At 34.8% G+C, this 26208-nt stretch overlaps 1 long non-coding RNA gene and 3 other non-coding genes across 4 annotated transcripts; all 4 read right to left on the bottom strand.

The window, feature by feature from the left end:
* Positions 1-5500: 5500 nt before the first annotated feature.
* LOC150087713 (uncharacterized) lies at positions 5501-24501 on the bottom strand. Its single transcript, XR_016546751.1, has 9 exons — positions 24439-24501; positions 19910-19985; positions 15417-15446; positions 13356-13391; positions 12694-12732; positions 12128-12197; positions 11844-11937; positions 7286-7341; positions 5501-5845 (listed from the first exon to the last, which is right to left on the bottom strand). It is a non-coding gene; the product is annotated as an uncharacterized LOC150087713 (long non-coding RNA).
* Positions 5911-5992, bottom strand: LOC150087716 (small nucleolar RNA SNORD36). The gene has a single exon (XR_016546806.1). It is a non-coding gene; the product is annotated as a small nucleolar RNA SNORD36 (small nucleolar RNA).
* LOC150087715 (small nucleolar RNA SNORD36) lies at positions 6578-6656 on the bottom strand. The gene has a single exon (XR_016546835.1). It is a non-coding gene; the product is annotated as a small nucleolar RNA SNORD36 (small nucleolar RNA).
* LOC150087714 (small nucleolar RNA snR60/Z15/Z230/Z193/J17) lies at positions 12003-12083 on the bottom strand. Its single transcript, XR_016546833.1, has one exon. It is a non-coding gene; the product is annotated as a small nucleolar RNA snR60/Z15/Z230/Z193/J17 (small nucleolar RNA).
* Positions 24502-26208: the final 1707 nt, after the last annotated feature.

The raw sequence follows: 26208 nt of genomic DNA, 5'->3' as shown, positions 1-26208 counted from the left end.
AAGTAGGTTATATGGTCAAATTTCTCAATAACTTTGTAATGTGAAGTGTTAGATTATAGGGAAATTATGTTGCAAATTTGCAACAATTCAAATCTTAGTCCAATCAAGAGTATATATTAAAGAAACCAGAAGTTTAACAAGCTCTGTTCTTAGCTAACAAGTACTAGATCATTTTGTTGTACTATTATTTGGTGCAATTTTATTGTACACTGATATTTGGTACAATTTTATTGTACACTGATATTTGGTACAATAAAATTTTTTGTAATGGAAAAAAAAAAAAAAAAAGAAATTCTGTGACTGTACAGATATAAACAAACAATACAGGCCATTGTCCCACATAATGCAAAATCTAATGTAGTTTGTCTGGTGAACAGCCATCTTGCTCTTGAAGCTACAGTAGAATCTTGTTAATACAAAGTTCACGGGACAAGGTCCCAGAAGTGTCAAAATTACCTGTTTTTTTTTTTGGTACATACTGTGTATATCCAAGAATAATATCAAAAATAAATAAAAAAATTCTCTAACAATAGAGTAAGATTAACACTTTTTAAAGATTTTATTTGTAAGTTAAACTAAGAAAAGCAATTAACAGAAATGAAAATTTGATATGTACAGTCAATTCCGTACGTAGAAAACTATAAAATAGCTGAGAACGGCATTGTTTTAGATTACCTTCAATACCTTCACGAGTTGCCATTTTGGTCCGATTAAGCGGCTGCTCCAATTTACGACTGATTTTCTGTATGATCAAATCACTTTATGATGGACTCACCATAGCATATGTATGACATGTAGTAAGCGATTGTCATTGTGATCACGTTTTGTGAATTACTTTAATTCTATTTAGCAAAAATAGGAGGAATATTATCCACAGGCTATAAAAGTAGATATACTGTATTAAGCACAAATTTACACTTTGTTACCAATTAAATGATACCATGAATATCGGAAGAATATTTTCCAGAGGTTAGCAAAATAAATTTACACTTATGTGCATAGCTTAATTAATACGTACTGTAATACGCACATACTATTTGACATTTCTGTTAACTGACATTTGTGGGTGGGAGTTAAAATTTAAAAAGATAAGCAATCAATAACAAAGAACACTGGGCACACATACACACAGGTGAGAACGGGAATAATTGAAAATTAATTTTTTTATATGTTGATGCTTCAAACAGAAAAAGCCCAATAAGCAGGAGACAGTTTTGTGGTTGTGACCTCCAGAAATTCCTGCCCTGATTAAACAGCAGATTGTCCCAATTAAGTGAAGTTCTCGATTGTGTTGTTCTTTAAGATTTGTCCAAAATAAACGGCTGTATCAATTAACTGGTGGCCCAAATAAGAGAATCCACCGTACAATATTTTAATATCACAGTAAAAAGAATTAATATAAGAGGAGACATACAATCCATTAACTGTTTGATAATCTAATTTAAAGAAAGTGGAGAAGCATGTACACTGTGTGTGTCACATTTTGCTTGGTGCTTAGCAGCTCTTCTGGTGTTGCATTGCTGTGGTAGAAACTACATGTACCTTCACAAACTCTTTAAATTTGCCAACAAAACCCATAGTTCCTTCAAATTCCTCAACGTCACATTCATCTGCTGGACCATCTTGTTCGATGGTTTTCTCTCCAAAGCCACTCTTCCTGAAACAGAGTGGCTTTGGAGAGAGTGATTTGATGTAATACTTTCCCAAGCATGACATCCAAGACTTAGCTGCAAATTGTCTCTCCTTCCTATGTTCAGGATCAAGTATTATTAGGTAGGCTCTATATGCTCCTTGTGGTTATGCCTTGATCCAGTGGCTACATTAAACTGGTGGTAAAAAAAAAAAAAGGGTAAACTGCAGGATGTAAGCCCCCTTGACAACTCAAGTTTAGAGAAATGGACCATAATCTGCAACACTGGTCCAGTGCAGATTTACAGATCAACCATATTTAGCAGTTAGGGGTTTGATCCCCAGTCTACTCAAAAAGCATGTGCTACTGCACTCCCCAACCACTCTACTACACATAATCACAGGTTTTCCAAGCCATGATCTTGGCTTGGAAAACTTACCAATCAACAGAAGTGAATTATAAGGCTCAGCAAAGTAAGGTCCTTTGCCTCATTTTTCAAGAATGGATTGTACAGAACACAACCAGTCTATAGCCTTTTCCTTGTATGTCTAAATATTTGGATTTAGCCACTGCTGCATTTGAAGTTGCTAATTCCATGTTCCTGAGACACATTCTTGCAAAATTAGACCTGTTGGCAAATTAGATGCATGCATTTGTTGGTACCACTCAAAACATTGTTTCAAGCTTCTGAATTAGTTTCCTGTTTTTTTTTATTGCTGCTCCAGTGTCATGCAATTCTTTCGTAGAACCTTTGCAATGCCCATTTTGCTAAGTTCAATTCAGTCAGTTTATATCGTAAACTTAACACTACTAGAGGGGATTTAATATAAACAAAAAATTAATTTAAAGGAAAGTTCCAAAAAAAAAAAAAGACAAAAATGGCATAAATATATTACTGTAGGCTTCTAGAGGAAATAGTATTGAATGATTTATAAAGTCTGAAATATATTCTTTGAACTGGCAATTGTTTTCAGTCAGTGCCATCCTCAAATATTTCTCATGGGGTGAAAATTGATGTAAAAAAATCTTTTGCAGGGGAATGGTACTGTATACTTTCCTGCATATATCCAGACAGCTGTAGGATTGAGGCCAGCCCAATGTATAACAATCTGCATGGGACAGACCAAGTAGCACAGATAAAATATTTTGGGGTGCTCAAGGTGTAACTAACCCATACAACCTCCCTGCACTATACTGCTGCTAAGGGTGGAAACAATTTGCACAATTTTTAGGGTTGAGAAAGTTTTATTTCAACTTTCCTTAACTAATTTTTCCATTTCCATTATTTTGTCCTTTGACTGAATGTCATCATTCTGAACTGCGGAATGCTTTTGTAACACTGTTTGGTATTTGACTGCATACAGATGTTTTTCGGAATGATTTTGAAGATACATAAAGCCACCTTTATTAAGAGGTGGAACTTCACTTCAGACACCGTTGTCATACGTCATAAGACACCGTTGTTGACATACACATTATGCAAATAAGTTGCAAAAAATTTGCAATAAGAGAGGAGTACAGTAAACCCCTGCTATTCAGGATCACTGATTTAATATAAAATGAAATCAAATGGGAATTTTAAAGCACCGTGAATATTTTCAGCCATAAAAAAGATGGGCGTGGCTAAAATTATCTTTCCCGGTTAAAACAGCATTCAGTAGGTGGGGGGAGAGGGGTGACAAAATCGCTAGCGCTAATCCTTGTTCAGTATGTGTTATGTGCTTGTCATGGAAGGTTTAGTCGTTGGCTTTTAATTTATAATCTACCATATTGTGGACAAGTTCTTTTTTACCCATACAAAAATATAGCTACAAATAACAAGGTAAATGAAAATATCAAAGGTGTGACATTAGCAATGAGTTATTAGACAAAATTTCTAATGGCAAAAGCCTCTTCAGTGGCAAAACAAAAATCAATGAGTCAATGGTACAATCAACCAAAACAATGGAAGAAAAAAAAAAAAAAATCAGTAGTGTCCATCTCTTCAGTGTGCAACCTTCTGTGGACACTCCATTACACTTTCTAATTGCTTCAAAAATTAAATTAGAAAAAAATGGAAAAGGCTTTAAATCTGTGGATAGAAGACAGTTCACTCATCATTTATCAACACTTTAGCAAAACTGGTGATAGCACTGGCAGTATAAGTTTTTTTGCTAGCAAATGTGCTGTTTTGAAAGTTTTGATAAATATTACATTTAATATTAAACTGTTTCTTATTTTCAATTCGATACAGTCATATTATGAAGGTACATATAATATACATAGACAAAATTTTAGAAGTTTTTCTTGCATATTTCATATTTTGGAATGGAATTCCTTTATTACTATGGGAGGCATAACTCAGTATTTGCAACATTTCTCAGGAACGGGAGTTTACTATCAATGTTGTTTGTCATTTGGAAAAAAAAGGATAGAAATGTTGGAGAACTGCTGCCAGAAGCCAATCAATGTCATGCAAAGAATTTTAATTTAAAAGAAAATTCACTCAAATAGCAAGGTAAATAAATATTCTTTGTTAATTGAATGTGTATTGTAAACAAAATTATGTAAAACAAGTTTCCTTTAGTGTTTATAACTTTTGTAATAAAATTTTCCCAAATTAAACCACTAGCTATAATTCAGTTAATTTTATTAACCAATGTACTCAGTACATGACATCAATTGGGTAGGGGAAATTACCAAGGGATTACAAGTTTTGTACTGTATTAGTTACCTTGTCATTTCTGATTTAGTGAAAGAAGCACTGGTGAATGAGTTTACAAGTGCTAAAGTAGATATAGCCTAATGCAGTTTGTTTCATCTTACATTCAAGCAGAGCAGAAAAAAAAAAAACTCCAGGGTATCATCATTCTTTTAAATGATTTCTGGTGCTGATATGGTTTTTGAAGCACTCTTAGTTTGTATTTTCTTGTCCATTAAGTTTAAAGAAAGAATGAGTCCCAATGGAATAAAAAAAAAAAACCAATTGCTGGGTAAACATCTTTGGGAACAGAAAGTTTAACTTGGCATTAAATCTATGGATGACTTGCAACAAAACTTTGGGTTAATACAGGTGTGCAAAGGATTCCCTAAAATTGCATTATTTACTTATGATTAAAAGTAAACATTAAGCCCACAATCCATTGGTCAAAGGGTTTTTGAGTCTGCTCAGTGTGTTCCCTGTAATTGATATACTTAATTCAAAAAATAAACACCTGTCACAAGCAATCTACTTAATGGTAGATTGCTTGTGACAGGTGTTTATTTTTTAGTAGATTGCTTGTGACAAGTGTTTTTTTTTTTTTCAATAACAATCCTGGAGGATTTTACATGTGATTGCAATTAACTAGTTGGCAAAACTAGTTTTTCAACCAAGTAAAAGGAATATTCTGATTTAGGCTAACTTTGGTATTCAAGGCCCACTACATTTTTTTGTGCCATTGTTATCCAGTGGAATCACCCAATGACTAATATTTACTGATAGGTACTTTAAAATAAATACCCAGCTATTTTCTAGTTAGAGCCTCTAACAATTTGTGAACAGACCCTAGCTTTTGGACAGGAAAAAATTATTAAATGATAATTTTTTTTCAAACCTGCATTTCAATTTGATGGGAACCTAATTTAAAAACTACTCTCCACACTACCTTTAATAGGTCCAGTAAATAGAAGCATAGCAAATGAAATTTTTAAATCTGTTATGTCAGCCCTAGGTAGTACAAGCTAGCAAGGAACCCAAGCTGAGATTGCTATCACTGGAAAATACTGCACTATTAAGATTAGTCACAATATTATTTTAGATATTAGGGTAGAGTTTTTCCAGATTGTTTAGAGCTATTAAATACTTAAGCAGTTCAATTTTGATGAAAAATAAGTTTTTACACACCTTGCTTGTAACTAGTTTATTTTCCAACAAAAAAGTGTAAAGAGCTTTTTGTAAAGAACTGATATTTCAAACAAAAGGAATACATTCTATGCATCCATTGGCAAAAAGTGCCTCTACTTTCTTTTATCCACCTAGTAGAAAAGTGGCTTTTGTTGAGTCCATCTGTGTTCCTCCACAGTGCTGGTACCTTTGTATTCCCACATCAGATACAGATGTTTGGCCAACTGTTGTCATGTGGCAATAATTCAAAAGAATTTTACTCTTGCAGAAATAGAATGATGTTGCAATGGATTTGTGCAACAAATGTGTTTTGGCTGTCTTTGTGAAGCTTCAAAGCAGGTTCCATTATTCTGAAAGAAAGGACAAACACTTAGGTATGCTAAACAAGGTAATAAAAACTATAGTAGAAAAATTATCTGCTCAGTGTTAAAAAGCTCGGTTTTTTTTTGTCAACAGAATAGTTCTGTTGAAGAAATTCAAGGTTAGCATCACTGCAGACAATGTTTTAGTATTATGTGGCATTTAGTAGTGCCAAAGTTGGCAAGACTCAAATATTGGGGCTAGAGCAAACTGGTAATGCTGCTGACTACTAAATTAAAGCAGATCAACATGTTGATGTTAACTGAGGCTTGGTGGAAATGACTGGAAAATATCAACTTTTGTCCTGCTTCAAGTGCAATTTTAAATTTGTTGTATAAATGCAATAAAAATTCAATTGAAATTTTTAAATAATAGCTAAACAATGTTTAAAAATTTAGCATCCAAGCACAAGCAGTTGACAAAGTGAGAGTTGACACTGTGGGCAGATTCCAAATTACTGTCAAAAGGGACAGTCAAATTAAAATTTATCTTGGCCTCAACTTGTCAAGCACAAGCCAAGACACTTGGGCATGACATTGTCATGTCGTCTCAGTCATTTAGTACAACTAGTATCAGCAGGGTCCTGCTTGGGAGGGGGAGAATCAACCAATTTCAGCACAACTAGAATTGCTACACAATACATTAATCTGAAATGACAACATGCAGAACAAAATGACAAGTATGCAGAACTCAAGATAGAAATTACAGCAGAAAAACTGAACTCTGCTCAGTGTTATAAAGCTTGTTTTTTGTCAACAGAATAATTCTGTTGAAGAAATTCAAGGCATAGCATCACTGCAGAGTTGCAAAACTATATTGAGCAGCAAGTAAGCAAGTACACAACTGAAGTTTGCATTTGGTGCATGACTAACCCTTTCACAAGTTGCAGTGGTGAACTATGGATAGCAAGTTTCCAGTAGCAACTGAGGAAGCATTGAAGTTTTCAGAAATGGTGTAGCCTTAATTTTGAAAGTGGGATGACTTTTCCTATCTTCCAAGGAAGGGCTGATAAATCACTTGGCTTCTCTTAAGTTTGTAGACTAAAAAAAAAATGGATTCTAAAATTTCCACAGAGAGATACCTAAAGCCTATTTGCCAAAATATTGGCTTGTGACTTGTCAGACAACCAGTATCAACAAAAATAAGCAACACTAATACAATCTAAAGTTAATAATCAAGCAGACAGGTGAGGAATCACAATGTCAACTGTTTTTCTTCCTAACAAAAAATTGTTGTCTGCACTCTTAGCAAGATTAAAATGAATATCTTAGAATTGTTTATACATGTTCAGAATATCAAACAAAAAAAAAAAAAAAATTTGCATGGTATGTAGTATACTCTATCCATAAACATTGCTAAAACCATTCGTAAGATGAATGGTTCATACTGCTAATAAACTGCTTTAAAAAAAAAAAAAAAAAAAGTCTTACTTTGTTAGGGACAGAATCAAATATGACTGTTTTCTTCTCAAGAAACCTTGGTAAATCTACACAAAAAAAAAACAACTGAGTTTCTTGATGGCAATATAAATTTAAAGCAATTAGGAAATAAAGCATCAGAAATATTAAAAGTTGCCTCATAATAATCAGAGACAGAGCAAAGATAACATCATTTACTTTTACATATAGTAAATACTTAAAACATTGCACAAAAAAAAAAAAAAAAAAAAAATTGATATTTCTTAAGTTAGGAAATTGAATGCTTGTGGCTGTAGCACCCTGAACCAGTTTGTACCATAGGTAATATAGAAACCTAACACTGGAAAACCCATGAGACCTTCCAAAATTTATTAGCTGGGGCGAAGCCCAAATAACCAGAACTAATTGCCCATCTTAAATTTATGGAAAGCTTCTGCCAACTCAGCTTTCCCATGGACAGTAAGTGGAATGAGTGGCACAATGTGCCAGTTTTTGTAGACTGGCAACTGGAGACCTTGATTAACTAATGCAACTTTTCTGGGAGTTGAGATAAATTGTTTTCTTGATAACTGAACAGACTGCTTATGGCAAATAGTTTCCCATGAAAGTTGCTTACTTTTGACAATGAAGTTTAAGAATTACTTCAGTTTTAAGAATATTTATTGAAAAGATACTCAAAAGTTGCCTAGTGTGTGTGTGTGTGTGTGCGCACGCGTGCTTGTTAACAGCACAGCTTTTACAGGGATGGGATAGATACACTTAAACATGTAAAATGTGCAGGATTATTTGCTAATGCTATTTGGATACAGGGGTAGAAAACTAGATTAACAGCCACAGGGACAATTCTTGCAATAACCTGGAAAAAAAGGTGTAGGGGATATCAATTGCTGGGGTCCTTGTGGAAGAAAAATACATGGGCATAAAAACAACAAGTGCACATATGCCAAGACCAGAGTAAAATGAAGTAATGGTCAAGTGAAATGAAGATGAGATACCAACAGTGCAATTGTTCAGTCAGTTTGGCATCACATTAGCACTAGGTAAAAAAAAAAAAAAAAAGTATATAGGGCCTAATGATTGAAACAAACAAATGTAAGTAAGCAAATCAGAATGTCTATAATGAGGAATATTAACCTTCTAGATATTAACTAGAAGTTGTGGGTTGATCCATTCACAATAATAATTTACACCTACATTCTGGAAGGAATTTTGCAATGTGATGCCAGAAGTTTTATCAAAAAAGCCATCTACGTGGATCTATTCATTTATGTTAGGGGAAGAAGCAAAAGAGGCAAACTTTGAATCAGGAGATTCCTCTGCACTGCAAATGCAATGTACCCAAATTCACAAAGTGAAATAGTGATTAGACCTGTTGACTTCTGTTCCAGGGCTATCAACAGCATGGATTTGGTAAGGGACAATCTTGTCTAACCAATCTGATCCCATTGCCATAATTAACAAAGGAACTTGATGTAAAAAAAAAGTGGACCCCAGCTTTACAAGTGGGTCACTGTATGATCAAATCAGTTAATGGACTCCTTAGTAAAAGTGTTCACTATGATATATAGTTAAGTACCACTCACTGATCATGTTTGGGAATTTGATTCAATTAAATGGCAATTCTAATAGATGAAAAAGAGGAATATTTTCCACATGCTATAAATGTGAATGATAAAGCACAAATTTACACTTTACTACCTTACCCATGAACAAAGTTAATGATGTGAAAATCAGAATCTTTCACAGGTTAACAATGTTCACAGCTTAATACTGTAATATGTACATGCTAGACATTTCTGTTCACTGACTTTTGTTGTGAAATTTAAAAAATGGTAAAGAAAACAGCACATACAAACTGCAACTAATGAAATACGTGAGTGAGATATGGAGTAACAAAGTTTACAACGCTTGAAAAATAGGAATGAAGAGGATTCTGAAAATGTTTATGATTGAAAATTACATGGAAGGGGAAAATCATTTCACCATAGTAATGTAAAAACCCACAGAATTCCAGCCATCAGTAAGATAAACTTTCTCTTACTCTTATATGCAGTAAGAGAAAGTTTACTACCCATTTATAAAAATGCCCAATAAACTGCAAATTGTTTTATGGTAGTGACTTCCACAGAAATGTCTTAGAAAAATATCAAAGCATTCAAAAGTGAGTGCTTTTTATAAAGTGGCTGTTTCTTATTTTTATGGGCTTATGATTCTCTAATGTGGTCCTTCCTCTCAGCCAACAGCATTTGATGTCGGCTGCATGTTTTTGCATTCTTTAGATGAAGAGATTTGTACTGTGGTTATTTGACAAATTTACTGTACAGTAATACCCCGACTTACGCGGTTCTTGATTTTTTCGTTTGGCAACGCTGCCGCCCACTATCTTCAAGGTCGTTTTTCATATGTTATCGATATACGGTGCAACGGCAGAGATTGAGAGAGAGCGAAAGATGAACAAAATTCAACTTTGCTGCTTTTCTGTTTTTTATATCAGTGAAGGGGAAACACATTTCACCATAATAACGTAAAAACCAACACAATTCCAGCTATCGGTATAATTGCAAATGCAATTAGATCGAGTTTACTACCAGTTTATAACAGATTTCACTAGCAGAAACGCAACTGGATCTTTATTGTTTTATGGTAGTAACCCCTAGAAATGTGAGGTGTTAATAGTGTATCTCTGCCTTTATGGTGTTGTTTATTCAGTTGCTACATGCGCGCAGCTTTGTTTATGCGTATCAAGCGTGCCTCCTCGTTTTGTAATTGTGCTTTATTCCTTAAAAATGAGTAAAATACTTAATTAAAAGGTGTGAAAAGGAAGCGTCCTGGTGAAGACACTGCAGATTCAGAGAGAAAAAGAAAAGCAATTATCGATAAACAGAGGCGGACTGGATCAAAAATTCTTACCCGGGAAAATTTATAGTGGCCTCACACTATGGTTTATGGCCAAAATCACACTGGCCCACCGGGGTTTCCCCGGTAAGGCTTATGGCCAGTCCGCCTCTGTCAATAGAGAAAAAATATGAAATTGTGAAACGCTTTGAGCGAAATGAAAGACCATGTGATATGACAGGCCTAAATGAAGCAACGGCGAAAAGCACATGACAATTGCAAACTTGACAGGTTGAAAATTGAAAAGGGCTTAAAAATTTTAGAAAACATAGACTCCAACGAAGAACGCGTTATAGCTACAAAGCAAGGAATAAAAAAAATTATTAGCTTGCTACTAAGAAATTCTGCGTGAAAAAAAGAACGCGCTGTGTCGTCAGACGAATGTTAGATTTTATGAAGCCATCGACATCGAAATACTTTTTAACGTAAGTCATTTGTTTTTTTAATACATATTTTGTATTAATATGTATAAAGAACTGCAATTTTATTAATATTTTTCTTCTAAACTAGTGTTTTTGTTAGTCCTTGGTCCCAATTAAGCAAAATTTATATGTATTTATATGCAAAGTTGTACCCCGACTTACGCGAATTCGACTTACGCGATTTTCGTCGGACCCACCTATCGCGTAACTTCGGGGTATTACTGTATTGAATTCTTGTGCATAAACATTGTGCAAACTGTTAATATAGTCCCTAAAGAGACTAGTAAGAAAAGCTTGGTCTGAATGAATTATCAAAAAAATTTACTGGGTTCAATATTTTACAATACTTTTTATGATACATTACAATATTTTTATGATACAATTGTTGTCTCTGTAATACATTAATGTTGTAAATTGGGGATATGCTTATTTTCAGAAAACTGATACATAAAGACTGCTGTACAAATTAGTATGGGCAATTTATTGCTAAGGGCAATAAATTGGGTAGAACAGTGAAGGCCCCTAGGGTTTTCAGCAATGTACCAATCTGCTTGCTGTATTATTGTTACTGATTAAGGTATTGGGACATGCTACTTGAAAAAGATAGAATTAAGATGGACTGAGTATTCAACTGAAAAATGCAAACTAGCACTGCAAATGGGTAGTAGTAACCAACTGCTCAGAGTAGTGAAAAAGGAATGAACAGGTGATATGGCCAGTTTTTTGCGTGACACACTTATATCACTTGCCACTAATTGTGGCAATTGAGCAACAAATTTAACAAGATTTTGTTGTTACATTTTATAGACCTAGCATTCTCATGCAAAAGCATTGCTAATTACAGCTTATGGCAAGTCCATTAGAATTCTAACCCATCTTACACAAATTAAAAAATGTATAAAAAAGAACACCAGAATCCTGTCTGCATAACTCAAAGTTTGCTACCAAGTGAACTAATATATAGGATGCCTCTATTTTGCTAGAGTTATCAAAATTAAATTGCAATTAGATGATTTTGGTGTCCATAAATGCAGAATGAATTATGCACTTATAGTAAATTATTTTGAATTTCAATCTGCACTTCAGTCTCTGAAATATGTAAAGGATAGAACTGAACTTTTGGGTGCTGCTTTCAGTCATCAGGAAAGTTAATTGATACAAACATGTTTATTTAGAATCTATCAAATTCCAACATATTAACAACAAGCTAATTCTTTCAAGGAAAGATAAATGGCACTGGTATGATAACTTGCCTTTGACTGCTGAGGTTATTTGGCTAAACTCTGCACACATTATCACTTTGCAGGGGGGCAACCTTGCCAACAACCAAGATGTCCAAATGGGATTCTGTAATTATAATCATTGTATTAAAAACAATACCAAATTACTTATTAAAAAAAAAAAGAGAGAAAGTTATGCATCAGATAGGAGCGAAAGACATTTTATTAACATCAATCTTATCAGATGAACTATTATTTCATCAGCTGCATTTATAATGTAACCAATTCTCTACAACAAAAATTAAATTGTCACTTGCCTGTTATAGTACTGCCAGCAATTGCTTAAATCTTCATATTTTGGGAATTAGCAATCCATTCAAAGTCATCCTGGAATTAAAGAAACAAAAATAAGTAATCATTTCACAAAAAAACCCACAAAGTATGTTAGTTACAAGTGACAGTGGCTCAGACACCCATGGCCATCAACAGGATAATTTACCCTTCTGGTGGAAACCGCGAATGGTAAGGAAAAAGTCTCATCATAACCAACTGCATTACCATATGCAAAATTGCAAATTAATCTATTACATTTAAGTAACTATCAAAAAACTAGTTAAATCTGAATTTTATTCCATTTGTACTTTTAAAATGTTTTGGATAATGAAATAATCCATTTGGTGCTCACTGATTTTTATAGAAATGACAAATGTTCTCAATATACTGAAATGCAAGAAAAAATTAGATCATATACAAATACTTTCAGAATAACAGCACCTTTGGGGATTCAAGATACCATTGATAAACTCCTCACACCTGCTCTATTTTCTATTAGATCAATTTTGTCACTATGCTTTAATGTTCTTAATTATTATTGTGAACATACCTGCTGCCAAAATCCTGGCTACATCACTGAATCTTCATTCTGAAATTAGAGAAACAAAATAAGTAATCAAGCTACATAAATTAACTACTAAACTAAATAGATTAGTTACAAGCAACAGTGGTTCAGACATCCATGGCCATCAACAGGGTAAATTTTACCCTTCTGGTGGAAACCGCGAATGGTAAGGAACGAGTCTCATCATAACCAACTGCATTAGCATTGCTAATTAATCTTACATTTAAATAACTATCAAAAACAAATGAAATATGAAAAGTTGTACTCTTCCTACTTTAGTCAGTGAAAACAAGCCACTCATTTAGACAACTGCACTAATTAAGTTAGTTAATCATTAACTCCTGGATTGTTGCCAGCTAAATAAGCTAGTGTAAAAATAAGCTACTGACATTGCAAGCAAATAAACTTGCTGTACAGAGCAGCAAGTTGCTTTCACTGAAAAGCATATATCCAGAAATGGAATGACCAATTAAAGATCTTTTATACATTAAATTTGGTTGCAGTCTTAAAATCTTTGTTGCACCATAAAGATTCTTTAAACAAAACATGTAATTTCTTTACAAGTTCAGTTAATTTAGGGGATAAAATTGAAACCTTTGCAACCAAATCTATTTACAACCTAAACTGGGGGGAAAAAAGTACTCTACCTCATATCCAGTGTCACTCAACTTCAGGATTCCAACCTGAAAAGAGAAAAAAAAATATTCAAGTAACAAGGAAGGAAAAGTAGTTAGTTTAAGTTATTCCATAACATTTGAAAGCCTCATTTATATATGGTGGTATTTTTTTCATCATTCAATATTCAAGAGTAGCAAATTATTTAATCATTGGGCTTTCATATGCACTACTTTGTGGGATAAAGATTTTCTACTATAATTGTTTGGAATTAGAGGATCTGATGTTGCTCCCAGAACAAAGTTTGGATAGCCTTAGGCACATAAAATATGTCTTCACTCACAAAGGACCCTTCATGCTGAGGAGAGGCTGTGCCAGTGAGGATGGAGCCATATGAAATTAGTGATTTCAAAATTACAGATAAAGACAATTAGTCAACTTGTGATAATGGCAAATACCATTCAGAGATGATTAAGAAAAATGCAACCCAAAGACATTTAAAGGCAAAATCTTGTTGATATACAGCCAGGCCTTGCATGAGAGCTTGATTAATGCATTTTTCAGTTACCACTATTTGAAAAAAAAAAAAAAGTACTTTTCATGATACAAATTTCCAGTTAATGCAATATTTGAAAAAGATTTGAATCTTGCATTAAGCTTACTGTGTGTTGGAAGGGCAATAAACAAATGTTTGCCTGCCTCAGTGTGTTCCATAGACACATCAGAAGACATGTTACTTGTTTGTCTCCTGCTAATAGTCAATGCAAACTTGCATTTAAAAATTCCAATTTCTTTAATTTCAAATTTTTGAATGAGCCAGATGAAAATGTTACTGTGAAGGAGATAACAGTAAAAGAAGTAGATGAAAATCTTTCTTATTGCAGAGAACCTCAAACAAGAAGGTTTGAGGTTCCCTGCAATATTTATTGTCAGGGCCCAGAGAAGATTGTCAGCTATTGGAAACTGAAAGAGGAAGTCAACACTTTTCCAAGTATTTCCTCAAGTCATTTCTTCATTGTGTATTTCATGTCAGAGGTTCCCAAAATTTCTGTTCACAGCACCCTTAGTGTCTCAGTAATTTTTTCATGGCACATCTAGACCAAAAAAAAAAGAGTAAATAGTTAGGTCCAAACAACTTAATAAATGTTGAAACTGAACCACCTTGAGCTAATAGCTCGCACAGCGAGCTATTAGCTCAAGGTGGTTCAGTGTTGAGCTATTAGCTCGCACAGCGAGCTATTAGCTCAAGGTGGTTCAGTGTTGAGCTATTAGCTCAACAGATTCCCTTGAAAATTTAAAAATTTTCTGCAGCACATAGTTTGGGAACTTGTTAATTCCATAATTATTTATTATATTTTACATTGTATACAGTTAAAAAGTATTTTTAAAATTCTTTATGGATATTCCAGAAGGTCAAGGACCAATTATAATTTTTTCTATTATTATATTTGATTAATGAGTTTATTTTGTGCAATGCGCTTTCTTGTGGGACAAATTAATTGCATTGAGGCCATCCTCTAGTTACTCCTGGGCTAGAGATACAGGGACAACGTTAACATTTTTTGGATTTTTAGCCCTCATGAAAGGTTACTGTATAAGCTCACAATTACCAGAAACATTCTAAAATGGGTTGCTGTAGGGCAAGAGGCTGTAAAAAAGACATTTGGTTTCTTGAAAGGATCCAAAGACTGGCAACTCACATGGTGAGATTAGCAAGCATACAAGGAAAGGTTCATCAGGCTCTAAGGCATTGTTCCAAACCTAGGGGCCATAAATTAAAATTACAGGGAAGGGCAAACTACTATAGTAAGTATTTAGTTGATTACTGGAACAACTTGCTTCTGCAGGTTGTTTGGGAGGAGGGGGGGGGAGGGAACTGCTAGAGAGAACTTAACTACATGAGGTAAGTGTTTTTGGCCAGTGCAGCAAAAGCCTGTGGCTTCCTTGCTAATAGAAATGTGCCCCAGCTTGACTCAAATTCCATTTTACATGGTCTGTTGTATCTCAATGCCAACTGTTTTTCTAAAAAATCAACTAAAAAAAAACTGAACTACAAAGGACAATTTAAATAAATTAAAAAAAAAAAAATTTACCTGAATAATTTGCATCCACAAATTAAAGACCTAGAAACAAAATGAAAAGAAAAATAAGCAGTGCATCATATGAAATAGATAATACAAATAGCATTAAAATTCTTGCTCAGAGATCTTGGTGGAAGTGTAATCAACTTAAGTCATAAAACATATGGTTCTATCATTTGCAAGATTTTCATGTGTTAACTCAAATTAACATAGTAAAACTAGATAAATGTAACAGTACACTACACCATAGTGTGTGTACAAAGTTGTATCTGCAACCCCTTTAAGATATATTAGCTGACCCCAGAATTTTTAGTGACCCCTTCAGGGGTCACTAAAAATGAACTCAGTGAACACAAAAAAGAACTCAAGTGTATAATAATTTCAATAGTTCTATGATTAATATTTAATTTATCAATGTTTGCTGTGACCCCCAAAAATTTCACATCCCAGAGGGGTTGCAATAAGAAACCCTGCATTATACTACTTGTCCTGGCTTGTGCTACTTCAGAAACTTGCAAGTTTTAAACCTTGCATGCTCATTCTCTCAGAATGAGAAATGCTCTGGCAATTATTGGTTCATTACACTGAATATCCATACCAAGGAAGTTAATTCCTTCAACACTCTACTTCTAAAGAATCTAGTTCATGCTATGATGCCAGCATTATACAGTCATCACTAAGGACTGCTCTTATCACCAAATTCACTTTAGATAATGACCATCTTGTTCTTTTGGTTTCCTCCAAATCATGGGTTGGCAAATGGAAACTGTCCTTGTCGCACAATTGATTTTAAAAAGTAGAAATAACTTTGCACCCAAACTTGGTTGCTGGATTGTATGCTGCAACTTAATTAGGAGAGTTGCAATATTAACAGATAAGGTGATTTTTACACATTTATGTAAAAAAAAAAAAAAAAAAACCAAACTAGTGCTGGGGGAAAAATGAAGATTTGTTCTACACAACCCTCTTGACCACTCACATGGTGAGATTAGTTAACAATCTTAATTGTATTTAAGATTGTTAACTAAGCTGGTAACAATCTTAATTGTATTTAAGCTGTTTTATGTAGTCTTGGTTAAATATTTAAGGCTTACCATTTTGTCCCAACACCATTTTTAAAATTGGTGTTCTTGTATTGTTAAAATCATATACAGTCCGTTCCGGTTATTTGGGAACCATCGGAACTAGTGCATTTTGGCCCGATTAAGCGGCTGCCCCAAATTTCCAAGTTTCACGTAAATAGTTAAAAATACAATGTACCCCCACTTTACAATTGGTTCACTGAACAATCAAATCACGTTACGATAAACTCAACAAAGTACTGTTCACTATACAATGTGCAGGTCATTGTGATCACGTTTGTGAATTGAATTTTAATTCTATTCAACAGCAATTCTAATTAGCGAAAATAGGATTATCCACAGGCTATAAAAGCAAAGATATATTAAGCAGATTTACCTTTTATTACCTTACCAATTAAAAAAATTAAATGATATTGGAAATTTTAGTATAATTAATACATACTGTAATATGAACTTATTGAGATTCTGTTCACTGACATTTGTGGGTGGGGGGTTAAAATTTAAAACAGTAAAAAGATAGCAATCAACAACAAAGAACACAGCACACAAATTGCAACAATACGCAGTGAAAACCAAGTAATGAGTTACAAAGCTTTAAAAATAGGAATGAAGAGAACAGCTGAAAATTAATATTTTTATGATTGAAGATTTCATGGAAGTGTAAACACATTTCACCATAATAACCCACAGAATTCCAGCTGTCTGTATTATCGCAAATTCACTTAAGATTGAGTTTACTGTCCATTTATGAAAGATTTCACTAACAGAAAAGCCCAATAAACAGGCGACTGCTAATTGTTGTTTTATGGTTGTGATCTCCAGAATTGACCAAACCACGTGGTACCATCTGAGACAATTGTAGGGTAATCTCCAGTGCTGCGGTCTCCTGCCCCTATTAAATGGCATGCTGTCCAATTAAGCGAAGTAAACCCTGACAATTCTCTTGGTTTCTGTTTAAGATTTTCCCCAAATAAACGGCTGCCCCGATTAACCAGTGGCCCAAATAACCAGAATCCACTGTAAGTTTTTTTTTAGGAGCATTAGCAACTAAGGCCATATTGCTCTGGGGATACGTGGTGGTCATGGGCTCAAACCCTGGTCTAATCAAGAAGGTTGTGCGATAGTACTGCTGCTCCTGGCTACAGAGGCGTCCATATATTTAAGACCATAATGTTATGGTCTTAAATATTTACGTTCCCATAAACCAGATTCCCTACAAAGATTGAGCTCAGAAACTAATCTTGCAGTCACTGAAACTTCTGAAATCTCACTTAGCCTTCCCTGAAAGCCTTGCCATGGAGTGGCAAGCAGACATGACTCCATTAAGACCAATGTTTTTGGAATGAATGTGTTGGTGACTAATGTCACACTTGAGTACTGTATACAGGTCTGGAGGCCTCATTTCAAGGATGTAGAGCTGCTGGAACAAGTACAGAGAAGGGCAAGATTAGTGAATGGAACAAAGGGTTGTTCTTATGAAGAAAGGCTTAAGTTCTGCAAATTACAGTGCCTGAGACTGGGCACCTGCAAGGTGATCTGATTGAGGTGTATAAAGCCTTGAATGGTTTGAGCATGCTCAATGCTGATGGGATTCCTAAGAGCATAAATTCAAATTGAGGAAAGACAGACAGATGTGCAGAAATTTGCCTTTAGCCAGTGGGTAGTTGGTTGGTGGAAGACTTCCATCCCTTATTGTGGAAGTTGATAGCCTAAATAAATTCAAGGCTCAGCTGGACAGGTATTTCAAAAGAATGGAGGGGTGAAGTGGAAGTGATCTTTTTTTTTTTTGGCTGATGCTGCATAAGCTTGCATCATATGCCTCTACTAATGCTAAATAAGATAAATTCTAATGAAATCAACTTTTAATTAAATTAAAATTTAATTTTGTAAGTTTTTTTACAAAAACCACACATGCAGGAAAAAAACATGGTATGTTTCAAAAAGAGCAAGTTTTGTTGAACAATCAATCACTGTTTTTCAACACATATTCCTCAGCCCAAAGAAACTCCATTGTTTCAGTTAAATTTATCAGAAACTGAAACAATACATTGACCAAATATTATATGGACTTCCTCAGAGGTAGCACTCCATTTGTACTGTCCATAAGGTGCACCTTGAACCTGCAACATTCACCTTTAAATAACAATAAATCTATAAACAAGCTCAGAGGTAAACTAGGTGGTGTTGATTATCCACATCATGATCAGATAGCAAATACCTCATCATAGCTAAATTTTATTTAAATTCTAAACCTCAAAACTAATGACACTACTGAATAGAGTAACTAATGACACTACTAAATAGAGTAGCATGACTTTTTTTAACAATTGGCAGTTACTTATTAAAAATAAAAATTACTTAACTAGGCAGTGGCAAGCCTTTATAACAACTCATGTATAGCAAAATGAAGGACTCTTAAAAAGGGGGAGGAGACAAATTATTGACTGCCACTGGTAGATACAAGGTAGGCTATACACTGCTCTACCATTAATATCTGAAAACCTCTCCATGGATGGGGAAACAGGCATGCAACACATCACAGGCATATTTATATGCAGGTTCTGTGTTGCATTCCTTACACCAATTCACATAAGTGTAAGGAGTGCAAATCCTGCAGCAGAAAACATTGCAATGGACAGATGAGTCCGGGTTCAACACTACCAGTCTTATAGCCATTCCTGGGTGTGGGTGACTGTTCGCCTAGTTGCCAGAGGAACAGTTCTTCCAGATTGATCCTCCCAACAAGTTTTTTGGGGCAGTGTCATGGAATGGGGCTGCTTTTCATTGTTTGGCTTGGCCCATTAGTCAAAACCATGAATTTTGTGCAATACCAGGATAGCCTGGACAATTATGCACTTCCAACATTATGGCAATACTTTGAGGAAGGCCTATACCTGTATCAGCAAGATAATGTGCCATGCCATACTGCTCAGGTCATAACAGTGGTTTGAGAACATTGGTGTGGTAAAGTTTGCCCAGCCCAGAGTTCATCTGAACTATCAAGCATCTTAATTACATGCAAGCCAAAAGAACAAGGCCAAGTGGAGGAATATATCACATTTATAAAAATGCGAGTTTAGAGAATGCCATGAAGTTTCCACTCCAAAAGTATCTAAATAAGCTTATATAACAGGAACTTGTGCAGTTTTTTTTTTTTTTTTTTTTTTGATTTGGTAGTTGTTGGCGCATCGGCTTCTGTGGCCATATTGCACCTCCCAAGGTTTTTGCAGTACTTTGATCCAAGCCCGAGGCGGGAATCGAACCCGCGACCTTTGGGTTGCCGGGCAGGTACTTTACCCACTCGGCTAGCCCGGTCGGCAACTTGTGCAGTACAACTATCAGATGCTATGCACAACTTTCCTATCTGAATTAAATTATTTTTAATAAAATATTTTAAAGTAAAATGGAATTCAGGAAACTTACCAAATTAACTTATATTCCTGATTTTTTTCATCTTGAAATTACTCAAGTGCACTTTTGGGTGCTGCTGCTTTAAATCCTGCAAAAAAGATGGTTATGTAAGTTTTTGCTGCAACAGTTTGCAATTTGTGCATTAAAACAAATTCATGCCTCAGAGACCTAGGTACTAATGGTTTCTTCACCTGTATCTGCTGTAACATTGTAATCACTGGCATAAACATTACAATTCCAAAATTGTGATAGGACTCATTGGTAATCAATTAGAACCTAGCTTATATTTCAGTACTGCAAAAATATAAATTTTGGTATTTATTCACTATTGTACTATTAAAAGATTGCTTGCTGTAATTAAGCATTTGACAAAACTGAGTTGTAAAATGCAATTTAACATTGCTGGCCTTATGTACCCAAGCATTTTTGCATGCCACATAGTAGGGAAGAATGCTATTCTATTCAACATTTTTAATAAATAAAAAACTTCTTGCATTTCTACCCAAATAATTTAGGGATCTAGAATTTGTCCTAGATTTTGAATTGCATGGTACAATCTTAGACTGAAAAGAATCAAAATTAACTGTCAACAACAGGGGTCAGTAACCTTTGAGTGAAGAGCCATTTTCGATCTTCACAAGTTGGGATTTTTTTTTTTTGATTTGGTAGTTGTTGGCGCATCAGCTTCTGTGGCCATATTGCACCTCCCAAGGTTTTTGCAGTACTTTGATCCAAGCCCGAGGCGGGAATCGAACCCGCGACCTTTGGGTTGCCAGGCAGGTACTTTACCCACTCGGCTAGCCCGGTCGGCCACAAGTTGGGATGAGCAGGGGTGTATTTTAAGAAATGGAATAGTGGGGAAGTGTTTTGTTAACAAAATTTGAAACATTAACACTAAAAAAAAAACGTAACAAACATCCAGTTCAGTACGAATTAATGAGACTTGCTGCTAACTTCTTGAGCAAGTCTCAAGATCAGTAGATGTTGGCATAATTTCTTTAAACATGCTAACTCACTGCTCAGACGTTTCTTTGATTTATTTTTTATCTAGTTCGTGATCAAAAATATTTGCTCGCAGAAATACGACACTTGTAAGTGTGGGCTAAAAGAGCTGAAGGTTCCTGATCCCTGGTCTACAAAGATCAAACAGCAGGGGTTCTACTTTTTTCGGAAAAAAAAAGGAGTGCTCATTACCCAAAATTAGAATTTTAACATGATAAAACGAAAACCAAAATGGAAAAAGCAGAGGAATTAAGTGTTTGCAACACAAAGAATTTAATGCCTAAACTTTATCAATTAAAATAAGCGATTCCATTATTCTATTAAATGTAGAAGAATATGTACTAATTTATGTAAATTCTGTAGAATTAAAGAATGCAATGCCAAACTGGCTGTACATGTGATAAATTTGCTAAAGTTTCCAGGAGAATAGTTTCTAAAAATTTATCAATTTCCTTTTTGCTGAAGTTGCACAAACAGGAATTATTTTTGGCTCATTTGAATTCTAACCCAATGATGAAGCTTTATCACATTAATACAGAAGAGGTTGATTAGTCAAGATGTTCTCTTCAAGAATAAATAAAAGTTAAGTCAACTGAAACCATCAAAATTTAAAGTGCACTACTAAACCCCAGCTATACATACAACTGGAGTATGCCATTAGCTGGTAGGGATATAAAGTAAGTAAACTTCACATTGAAGGGTATTACTTTTAGCTTTTGATCACATTCCAAATTACGATATTTCCAAGCCTTGTTAAAATAATTTGGTAGTTTTCTGCAGGACTCAGCATTTGGGATTGTAGCCAAAACTTTTACCTTCTTAATTTTGCTTTTAATCTTGTGCTTTTTTTTCCATTCATTATTCCTGTGTAAAACAGGAATCAGCCAAGTTGTTTACAAAAAAACCTGCTTTATCAGAATATCCCACTATCAATCAGGTACTCATTACAAGACAATGTAGTGTGGACAGAATATATAAATCAGTTAATTGTTGTATTTGCATTTCATAAAGATATCACCATGTTACCAAAAATGGCTAGAATTTTTAATTCAGACCTTAACACAGGCATTTTATTCAAGAAATGCAAGCTTATACAGCATCAGCCAAAAACCTTCCCACTTCCCTTTGCTTGAATTAATTTAAGCTGTCAACATCTAGTACATCATGGTAGAACCCACACTTCAACAGGATAAATCCAAACATTTAAAATTATACGAAAGGGAATATACGTGGGGTTCACACATCATATATAGTATTCTGGAACAATCTGTACATATAGGACACCAATTTAACATTAGGGAATTACCTACCAACTTTAATAAACAAATTGACAGTAAACCTTTGGGGAAAAAAATTTAATATTCATTACATTCCCACACAGGCAAGATTAATAGTAAATTTTTCTTATTAAAAGAATTTTTGGTTTTTCGTACTGTCTTTGTGCAGGGGTAATACTGAAAATAGGCAGATTAATAGTGCTTATTTATTGTTTTGAATCTTTCAAACCTGTTATTTTTGGAAAAAACTGGTAATTACTTACCAGTAATTTTTGTAATAAAAATTACCGGCAAGAAAACAAATTTTTGCACTAAGGTACTAACTGTAAAAGATTTATGCTGCTGCTGTACAAAATGCTCCATACAATTATTTTTAGGTACACACCAATGCCAACCACAGTTGCACAAATAGAAAATGATTTTCACAGTTGAAACTATACATAGCAAACCTATAGCCTATATACACACACACTAAACACTAATATAGGCCACTATACACTCTTCAGCAGTCTTTAAAATGTTGGGTCCGCTGTTTTCTATATTTTAGAGATGTTATTGATGATATCAGGCTTAATGTCCAAGTTTGCAAAGGTTGGCAGGGTTATTAATGACAGTACACTACTACACTACATCAGGATCTAGAAATTAAGCAAATGGTTTGAGGTAGCAACTAAAGTTGCTGCTGAACTTGTTGAGCAATTCACTCAAGGTGGCTAATTTATCTTAAGACTCATTGGACGGTTTCTTGATTTATTTTTTATATAGTTCATGTTCTAAATTAAAATAGGGTAGAATAATGTATCAGAGTAATGTATCAGCTGTGTGGTACTACACTCAGGGTAAGAGAGACCTGGGGTAATTGTGCAGTCAGATATGAAGCAGTGCAGACATGTTGCGACAAATTAGTCTGGGGTCTTGTCAATGATATACTGTACTGGAATAAGGATATGATTATCCCTTTATAAGGCAATGGTCAGGACACCTTCAGTACTGCATACAGTTCTGGAGGCCCCATTTTAGGAAATGATTTAGGGCTGCTGGACCAAGTAAGCACAGAGAAGGGAAACAAGGTTAGTGAGCAGAACAAAGGGTTGCTCTTACTGAGGATTAAGTTCAAAGTGCAAATTGCAGCATCTGGAGACTAGGCACCTGCAAGGCTTCGAATGGTTTGAACAAGCTCAATAGTGATGGGATACTTCTGCTTGCTGATTCAGCACTTTGGGGGGGGGGGAAGCCATTCAAATTCAAACTGAGGAGACATAATAGATGTGCAGAAATTTGCCTTTAGCCAGCTTAAATAAATTCAAGGCAGAACTAGAACAAAGTGAATGGTTGGGGGAAAAGTTTTTTTTCAAAATTTTCTTACATCATACGCCTCTAATGCTATTATGACCATGGTATTATTAAATGTGAGAACTCGCAGATGCAAATCTGGTAATCAATCACTTAAATTACTCAGCTTGATACAAGTCTCCATGATTTACGAGTTTTGTCATTGCCAAATCAGCTTTTTTAATGCTTACTGTATTAAAGCATTTAAATTATTGCCCTGTATTAAAATAGATAATACAAGTGTTAAGTGAGAAAAAATTAACTGCTAATTAATAAATTAGCATTGTAGATTTACTTTAACCTAACCTTCATTACACTAAAAAAAAATGCAATTACCTGTTCCATATTACGCAAGTTAAACCCCGCCCCTACTTCTGTACTAATTTGCACACAACTCATCTTTTGTAGAATGGAAAAGAAATTGCCTGAACATCTGCTCAACGGAATTTTTTTTTTTTAAATTGAACCGAATGAGGATTCGAGAAAAATCGTCCAGTTCAAGTATATATTAAGGTTTTGCTTAAACGAAGGGAAAAGAACCTTTCTAGAAAAATGTATTAACTGATAATACACCACATAAACGTGCCCTTCGTGAAAAACAGCAGTAGAAAGAGCTAGCCCTTTCTTTTTACAGTGATTACTAAAAGTGACTTCCACAAGAGTGAACAAAGGAAGCAAGCAAAATTAACAGTATCAGCTATTTGCATAGAAGCTATCAGTAACATAAGGTAACTATTAAATTAGTCTTAACTAGAACACGGTTCTTGTATTTTTGAATTCGTAGCACATCTATACTTTTTTTTTCGTTTGTCCTAAAATTAGATCAAAAATAACCGATTGAATCTTTTATATTATAATCCTAGGCACCTAAATATTAGTGAAGTGGAGCGAAAAAAAAAGTTTTAAAAAAAAATCAAATATCATGCTTACCAAACATCCATCACGCTAACCGCATGGCAAAAGAATGAACAAAGGCGAACCAGGCTATATAAAAGGTTTTGTAAAGCTTAACACCACCTATGAAACGAAATGAGATATTACTAAAATCAATTCAAGTGCCTAAAATAATTACACACCAAAATTATTTACTGTAGTATTTGTTAATTTAATAATTAAATAATAATTAATAATTTAATTATTAATTTAATAATTAAATAAACAAATACTAAAAGCTACTTTTTAACTCGCTTCACAATACAGTTAATTGAAACTTGTGAGATAAATTACTTCAATAAGCGCTTATTCTTTTGGTTGGTGTCGTGTCCATTTGAAGTCAAATTGAACCATGCGCTGATATCACTGCTTTAGCTAAGTCCACGATCTTTTCGTTATAAAGTTCTCCCTGAAAAGGGGATTCGTCCATGCTTTGCAAAGTCGCCTGAATTGCAGGACAGCTGAAGATGTGTTCCGGAGTAAGCTGTTCTTTCGGACAGTTTCTGCAAAGTTTATAAGTTCTGGTACCATCCGCACTAATTTTCATACCTGCCATGTGTCGAGTTCTCAGTCTGGCAATGGTCTTAGTGATATTCCTATTTGCATTAATCTCGCAGATTTGGTGATCAGTTTCTATATGTTTCTGTCTGAGTCTGTGTCTGGCGATAGCATTAGCATCATCTAGAGTTATGGTTTTTGAGGTGTTGTGATTTAAGTTTCTTGCCTCTTTTGCCAGTTTATCGGCCGCCTCATTTCCTTCTATACCCACATGCGCAGGCATCCACTGTAGTGTGCAGCTCTTTCCCAATTGATGAACTGTCTCCAAATGTCGGTGAATGTCCTGTGTGAGTCCTGTGCGTCCATGTTTTATTGCCAGCAGGGCCGCTCTTGAGTCGCAGAAGATTACAACCCTCTGGCTCTGTCTCTTAGTGAAATATAACTATTTAGGGCCTCAAGGATTGCCCTTAGCTCACATGTAAAGTTAGAGGCGATGCTGCCTGCACCTATGCTTTGTTGCATTTTTGTAGTATTTGTCAGGGTGGTGTGTATGCCTGCTCCGCCCTTGAGGATAGTCTCGTCAGAGGATCCATCGGTATACATCTGTACTAAGTCACGCCTCGAATAAGTCTCAATTGTTTTGATTCCTATAGCTTTGACAATGGTCTCGATTTCTTTTTTTGTACAGTGTTCCACGAGATCCAAATTTATTGTGGTATTTTGGGGGATGCAAGATGGTAAGGTAGGCTCTTGAAGTATGTCATATTTTGTGAGTTCAAGATCAAGACTTTCTCTGATTTCCTTATCGTATTTCATGGTAGATGACATTTTGAGTCTTGATCTGCAGTTCCAATTTATAAAGGTCCTACGGGAGATATGATCAATGTCTCTGCTGTTAGCCTTATTAGTGAATTTAATTGTGTGATATCTTCTTCTTTGATTGAGTGTCTGAAGTCGCATTCCCGCTCTGCTTTGGTGTTGTTTGTAGACGAAATAGCCCCGATGATTATTTTGGCTGCTCTTGCTTGGATCCTGTCCAGTTTTCCAAGTGCAGACTCAGGAGCATGCGCCCATATTGGTGCTGCATATTCCAAATTAGCCCTGGTAAGTGAGGTATAAGTTGTTTTAAGTGTTTTCGGATTTGCTCCCCAGTTCGTACCACATAAGCTTTTTAGGATGTTTAACTTCTTCAGTGCTCTGTTGGAGCTGTTTTCAATGTGTTTGGTGAAACGTAGTTCTGTGTCGAGGGTTATACCCAGATATTTTGGG

Source organism: Mastigoproctus giganteus, chromosome 3 (assembly GCF_048544385.1).
Source record: "Mastigoproctus giganteus isolate SK-2022 chromosome 3, ASM4854438v1, whole genome shotgun sequence".
In the NCBI taxonomy this organism is placed as follows: Eukaryota; Metazoa; Arthropoda; class Arachnida; order Uropygi; family Thelyphonidae; genus Mastigoproctus; species Mastigoproctus giganteus.
The sequence above is the reverse complement of the archived record's forward strand: the minus strand, read 5'-3'. Positions and strand labels throughout refer to the sequence as shown.